The sequence below is a fragment of the Haliotis rubra genome, unplaced genomic scaffold, assembly GCF_003918875.1.
Source record: "Haliotis rubra isolate DU_JTF1 unplaced genomic scaffold, ASM391887v1 Scf60, whole genome shotgun sequence".
Classification (NCBI taxonomy): domain Eukaryota; kingdom Metazoa; phylum Mollusca; class Gastropoda; order Lepetellida; family Haliotidae; genus Haliotis; species Haliotis rubra.
In genome coordinates, this window is record NW_025767302.1 from 454,747 (window position 1) to 462,452 (window position 7,706).

Sequence of the window (7,706 nt, forward strand, 5' to 3'; positions counted from 1 at the left end):
TCATGATATCCAGAATGAGAGCTGAAAACTTTACATAGCCATAGTATCATAAACTGATAACTAGAATTTTTGTCACTCACAATAAATTATATGATATCATACAAAATGAGTCATACACGTTACGACAAACACGGAACAGGATAATGAATTCGAATCTACTTGTAATACTGCCTAGTCTCATGTAACCAGCAAAAACTACAACAAAAACATGACACTGTATGACCAACAAATACAACATGCAACAATAATAAACAAGAGTAGAAATTCTGTTCTACGATAAAAAAGCTATAAAATGTCAATTCATCCTGCAATTCAGGGATTGTTCAATCGTGTCGAAACCCCAATAACAAAGGCTTGAATACATATAGCCAGTAGAAACTTTTGTCTCAAGGCACAGGTACAGGGTTTGACTTCGTCTGTAAGATTCTAACACGTTCCTCTACACAACTGTTTTCTAAATATATATAACAATACTACATGCATTTCATGACTATATGATCTAATTCTGATGTGGGGGATTACGAGACACATGATGTACATATATCAGTATGATTGTAATATAACATGAGACGTTTTCCTCATTCACACATATCACAATTCGCTTTGGTTATAAGTATTTATCAACAAAAAAATCATATAAACCTTATAAATAATACTAAGAATGACCTTTGTAAATAGCTAAGACTCTATGTGCCATTCTGCACAGCTATCTCTATGGAGGGAATCGTGATTCAATATCAAACATCTCCAGTTAAACCAACACATAGCGTTTTCCTGGAGACTACTCCTATCTTTGGCAGACATGTTCATTTCACACAGAGTGTTCTTTGTTATGACTGCTGTCATCGGTGAGGTGACTTAGAACTTGCACCACATCCAAAGATACGGCAAATACTGTCGGACGCTAGAGGCCAGAAAGGTAGAATAAATAGGCGATGTCGTGTTGAGGTATCCAGATACAGGCCCTGGCATACTGTGGTATTTGCACTCATCAAATTACACAACAAATATCATTAGTTCATTTGGCACAAGTGGGAAGTGTTTATCACAGGTAAGCTATGATTGAACAAATAAATTTGTTTAAAAAAACAGTATCCAACTTTGACATTCATTTGGTTGACATTTGAATCAGTCTTTTCATCTCCTGACCCGCCTTGAAATCCTGGCTTTGACATCTCTGGAACTGATTGGTCGGCTCCGAGAGTACCTGTTCTCATCGCTGGTGGAGATGTTGGAAGTGAAGGACATGTAGCTGGTGGAGGAAGACTCTGCCAGGGACTCCGTCGAGGCATGAAGGTCACTGACTACGGACGGGGCCGGGGAGAGAGACTCGCGCCGGCTACCCTGATTGTCCCAGGGTGAGATACGAGGTGATGGTGGACAGACCGGGACCTGGTGGATGATTGTCTGGATCCTCCGCTCACTGCGTGCCAGGTGGTCCCTGGCATAGGCAGCATAGCTACTGAAGGAGGACTGCAGTGATGCATACTGGGAGTCATATCTGGAATGGCCAGAAAACACCTGTTTAGGGCTGTGAAATTTAAGTAATTTAATTTATCTAAATTTATTACAGTAAATTGATTTATCAACAGCAAATCAGCATTTTGTTTGTTTCAATTGCACCCTCCCCCTCTCTCTCAAAAAAGTTTTCCCTAAGGGGCATTTCCCCCTAACCTTTGGATTTTATGATTAATGTGCACCCCCTTCTCCAAACTCCTGGATCCGCCCCTGATCATGAAGACAATGTTGACTAGCAATACATGGTAACACACCGCTGACATTACTTGTCTACTGACAAACTAGCAAAAACAAATGGTGGCTGTATTTCAGTTAATGTGAAACACAATCTCAAATGCTTTATACATATATCGTTTTACTTCCCTGTGCAGAGTTGCCTCCCTTGGGCACACAGGAAATTGATGGTCTTAGTTTGAATCCTGGTTTGTCCTACATGTTTCTAGATTTGCCTCACTGCTACCATGATCATGGTTTTACCAACATAAAATGTCTGAGACCTGCATCACTTCAGGTGTTCCTCCCAGATCTAACAAAAAAGCTGTGATATAACTGGAATACTTTCATTGTAGAGTCTCATATCAAACATGTGAAAGTTCCAACTTCAGCATCAATTTAGCTTATGAAGGATACAAGTTGTAGAATGTGTTATAATTTTATTAGGTATCTGAAGTATCAAAGTTAATTAATCAAACATTAAATCTCTCCTTGCTATGCCTTGTTATGTTACTTCTGATTTTCTGAAAGAGTTTGAAGAGTGAGTTATTTTTAATAACATGAGACAAATTATGATTTCTATTATCTATCCTCTTAGTTAAAGTTAACATTATCTGAATATGGTGTTTGTTAGATATGACAGTAATCTAAAAGGAAAATACAATTATGCTCTGTGTAACTTTCAGAAACTGTCAATGAATTACATTTAGAGTTACCTCCCTTCCCTAGAAAGGCAGTGAGTCCACTTTTGCACAAAGTATCATATGCCATCTCCTCTTTGAGCCTTACAAATAAGTATAATCCATTCAGCATCACACAAGCTACATGTTGTAGCTGGTTACAAGGTAGCATTACTACATCACAAATTATGAAAAGAAATCATCAAGTGATACTGCCCCAGAATTATATGGAACAAACTGTCCCTGAGCATAAAACTCAAACTTAATGCGTTCAAGTCACAGTTTTGTGACTGTCATGCATACCAGTTATAGCAACATATATGGAGGCTAGTGCTTAAACAAATACACATGATTAATCAGTATTAGTATTAGTTTGTTGTTTAATGCAGCGCTTCCAGCTATGTCAGTGTTCTGCAGATAATCAAGTCTGGACCAGACAATCAAGTGATCAACATCATGAGCATCGATCTATGCAAATGGGATACAATGACATGTGGGTCAACCAAGTCAGCAAGCCTGACCACCCGATCCCATTAGTCACCTCTTACGACAAGCATGGGTTAATGAAGATCAATTCTAACCAAGATCTTCACTGGTAAGTAGCAGTGGTAGTAGTAGTAGTAGTAGTAGTAGTAGTAGTAGTAGTAGTAGTAGTAGTAGTAGTAGTAGTAGTAGTAGTAGTAGTAGTAGTAGTAGTAGTAGTAGTAGTAGTAGTAGTAGTAGTAGTAGTAGTAGTAGTAGTAGTAGTAGTAGTAGTAGTAGTGGAAGCATGCAGAAGTTTAACAAACAGACAGTGAAGCCATAGAGAATCTGGCAGCTTATCGAGAGCTGGTTTCCATCAGATCAGGACTGCCTGAGGATCGACTGTGTTCCTCTCTCATACTCTGGATTTCATCATCTATAGCCTGATAACACAATAAGATTTATTCAAACATTTACCATATATTCTCAATTATTACTAACACAAAATATAAGTTAGTGAATAAATGTTTCCACTGACATGCTAATCCTTATGACAATTTTTTTAGGCTATTTGGGAAATATAACAAAATATCAAATCAAAGAAAGTATATCCATACATAATGAGAATTCTGCAAGAATCTTTGTATAAATTGTACAATTGTACTACCTCCTGTGTGATGTTCATGTTGTTACTGCTAGCTCTCCGTGGTGCATTCGATGCAGAAAAGGAAGCTGATGAGGAACGGGGTGAGCTGAAATGATACCCATACACAATTTTACAGTCTGAACACAAAGAAAAACTTCGACCTCAAAATATAATTACATATAAACCATGAAGATCCCAGAGCAGCACTGGCCTTCAGCAACCCATACATTATGCTTGTAGCCCAGATGCTCATGATATTAATCACAGTATTGTCTGGTCCAGATTTACTTGGCTGATACATGTGCTTGTACCCCAAGTGTGTATATTGATGCTTATGATATTAACCACTGTATTGTCTGGTCCAAATTTACTTGGCTGATACATGTGCTAGTAACCCAGTTGTGTATATTGATGCTCATGATATTAATACCTGTATTGTCTGGTCCATTGTCATGGTATATGGTTGCATAGATTGCTGCTTATGATATTTAACACTATATTTTAATCACTATATTTTGGGGTCTAGATGTATTCATTTACAGACCACAGCCATATACCTGGAATACTGCTGAGTGAATCATAATGAAACAAATAACAAAGGTATAACGTCTATATTTCCCTACTACACACCTGGTCATGGGCATTGACATCAGCCTCTGCCTGGCTTCCAGTTGCCTCAGTGAAGACTGTGCCTCCAGAATCTGCCTCTGGTTCAGCTGTCTGATGATGGCAGTCTCCTGTATCATCTGATCAGGGTCAACGCCGTTCGACATGATCTGGGCTGCAGACACGCTCCGAGAAGGGGGACGGTCGACACTGTAGTGGTTGTAGATGGAACCTGTACTGTGGGGTCTGTACATTGACTCCATATAAATGTCCCTTGATTCATTTGTTCCATGTGTACTGTAGCCATGGTGATTGTACATTTGAGGGGAAAGTGTTCTGTCGGGGGAGAAGCTGGATTCTCTGGAGGAATTCAGTGAGTACCGGGATTCAGTCAAGTAGTAGTCTGATATTGGTGACACTGATCTTGATCTGAGGTGATGAAGTTCATCCTCCGACTCCGCTACTATCTTCTTCCTGAGGCTGACAAGGTGCTTCTTGCGCTGCTTGGGTGTCATATACTTAAATTCCTGTGAAGACTGTTCAGATCCTGGAGAACTCCGTCCTCTCCCTGTGGCCGCAGGTACATATTGCTTTAGAGGACTGTAACTACGAGTTCTCTGATGCATTTCTTGTTCCCGTAATCTCTCCAGTTTGAATGACTCAATCTCAGCTCTCCTTTTCATCTTTAGAATGTCACTGTTTCTAGCCTTCCTCCTTCCTCTGCCTCGAGATTTCAGACGCTGCTTTGTTTCAATAGCAGCTGCCATTTCCCGTCTGGACTCTTTGAATTGCTGTCTGTAGTTGGAAACATATTCTTTGGTGACTCTACTTAGCCCAGCATTACTTGATGTTAGTTCAGTATATTCTTTATCCCATGAATCTTCCAGAGAGGCAAGTAACATATCTGTCTGTCCAATACAATAGTTCATCTTTGCTTCCAGTAGCTCCACAGTGAGGCTCGAGGGCAAGTAATTCAGCGATAGCAGCTCAATGATTTCTATTCGTTCCCTTTCAAGTCTTTCTAGTTCTGACTGAATTCTGACAGAGTCAGTTGATGTTGACTTCACAGAAGTCTGACGATATTTGTCACTGCTAAAGCTCGAGTCCAAGGTGGAATCTTCATAATCCGTCTGTGTGAATTCATCGGGAACTATCTACACATGCCTCCACTCCTGTGCTCACGTATCTCCTGCTTGATCTGGTCATGGTGTGTGATGGATTACCACTGGGCGACACATAGCTATTGTCATCAATTATCTCTGGCACAGTTGATGGTGACATACAGGGCGTAGTAGAGTTGTCACTGAGAATGTCTTCAACAACATCCTCATCATTTATATTAATATGAATCTGAGGAGGGCTCAGGTTGTTCACATAATCAAATCTATGGGATGTCTGTGTTGCACTTGCACGTGGATGTGGAGTCTGTGAGCAGTCATTTACTGAAACAGGTTCAGTTGTTTGAGTTGTTTCACACATGCTAGCACTCATGGTTTTTTGATTCTGTCATATTTGACTGTTTGTCTTCACTGTCCTTTTCACTGCTTTTATTCTTGCTCATCAGTGTTGTGGTATCAAAATTCTGATCTGCAGAATCAGATGATGGCAAGAAACCTTCTTTTTGATTTTCATGTTCAAAGCTGTTACTTGGACTCTTACAGGCTTGTTCAGTTGCAGTTCCAATTCTTAGAGTAAGGTCCTCAACTTCTAATGACTTCAGTATTTCTTCTCGGTTCAGTTGTGAGTCTTGCTGATCAGTGTGTGCTGGTCTATCTCTCTGAGTCTCTGGTGGACTGCCTTCCAAGCTGCCATTGTTGGAACCACCTTGTTCAATGACTGTAACTGGGGACATACTACTTGAGGAGGAGGATGGTGGGGACCCTTTTGATTTTGGTGACAGAGTTGTGGACTTTTCCCGTGAACGTTCCAGAAGTTCCATCATCCGTGAATGTTCTCTTCTTAGCCCATCAATATCTTTGCCTACAGATGTTAGCACAGGTGGAAGAGACAATGCATCACTCTGTATATTTCTTATGGAAGTCCTATCACTCACATGATCTTGAGGAGATTCCTCATCTGTATATGAACCAGGATTTGTTTGAAGCGAAGGATCTAAATTACTTGCTTCAGTTAGTTTTAGGCTTCTTGATACTGATGATGTCACCTCATGATGATAAACAGGTCCTGAACTTGAAACATTAGCAATATCTGATTCACTTTTCTTGTTCAGGGAAATCCTATATTCAGAACTTCCAAATCTATCAGTGCCATATATATCACTCTCTGTTTGAACACTGGTTCTTGTCTCAAATGACTTCTCCTTTTGAGAATCATCCTCTTTTGTTTGAGCCCAAACACTGGTTGAGCTTAAGTCTGGTATAGCATGTTCCCTATTTTGTTGAGTTTCAACTGATTGATGTTCATTATGTTGATTTCTGATACTGTCCTTTGTAACAGTATGTGGGAACTGTTTCAAGTGTGGTATCATCTCCGTGAATGATGATTCCTGTTTGTCATCAGTTTGTACACCAACACCAACATAATCTGTAAGGTCTGCAGACACAGATGCATCCTGCACTGCAGATTGTTGGACTTTACCATCACCATCGTCATCACTGGAGACAAACCATTCTGAATCTGTTTGAGCACTTCTTGATAGCTGGCTGTCCACCTCTGAGAACATGGTTGAACCTCTTGTCACACTGTCATAATCTGTGAAGTCTGCAGATACAGAGGCATCTTGCATTTTAGATTGTTGGACCTTCCCATCACCCTCCTCATCCCAGGAGAGGAAGATTTCTGAATCTGTTTGAGCACTTCTTGATAGCTTGCTGTCTGCCTCTGAGAACATATTTGAACCTCTTGTCACACTGTCATAATCTGTAAAGTCAGTAGACACAGACACATCCTGCACTGCAGATTGTGGGACTCTCCCATCACCATTGTCATTACTGGAGACAAACAATTCTGAATCTGTTTGAGCACTTCTTGATAGCTGGCTGTCCACCTCTGAGAACATGGTTGAACCTCTTGTCACACTGTCATAATCTGTGAAGTCTGCAGACACAGATGCATCCTGCACTGCAGATTGTGGGACTCTCCCATCACCATTGTCATCACTGGAAATGAAGAATTCTGAATCTGTTTGAGCACTTCTTGTTTGCTGCCTGTCCACCTCTGAGAACATGGTTGAACCTCTTGTCACACTGTCATAATGTGTAAAGTCTGCAGACACAGATGCATCCTGTACTGTAGATTGTGGGACTCTCACATCACCATTGTCATCACTGGAAATGAAGAATTCTGAATCTGTTTGAGCACTTCTTGTTAGCTGCCTGTCCACTTCTGAGAACATGGTTGAACCTCTTGTCACACTGTCATAATGTGTGAAGTCAGCAGATACAGAGGCATCCTGCACTGTAGATTGTGGGGCTCTCCCATCACCATTGTCATCACTTGAAATGAAGAATTCTGAATCTGTTTGAGCACTTCTTGTTAGCTGCCTGTCCCCTTCTGAGAACATGGTTGAACCTCTTGTGTCACTTGAAATGAAGAATTCTGAATCTGTTTGAGCACTTCTT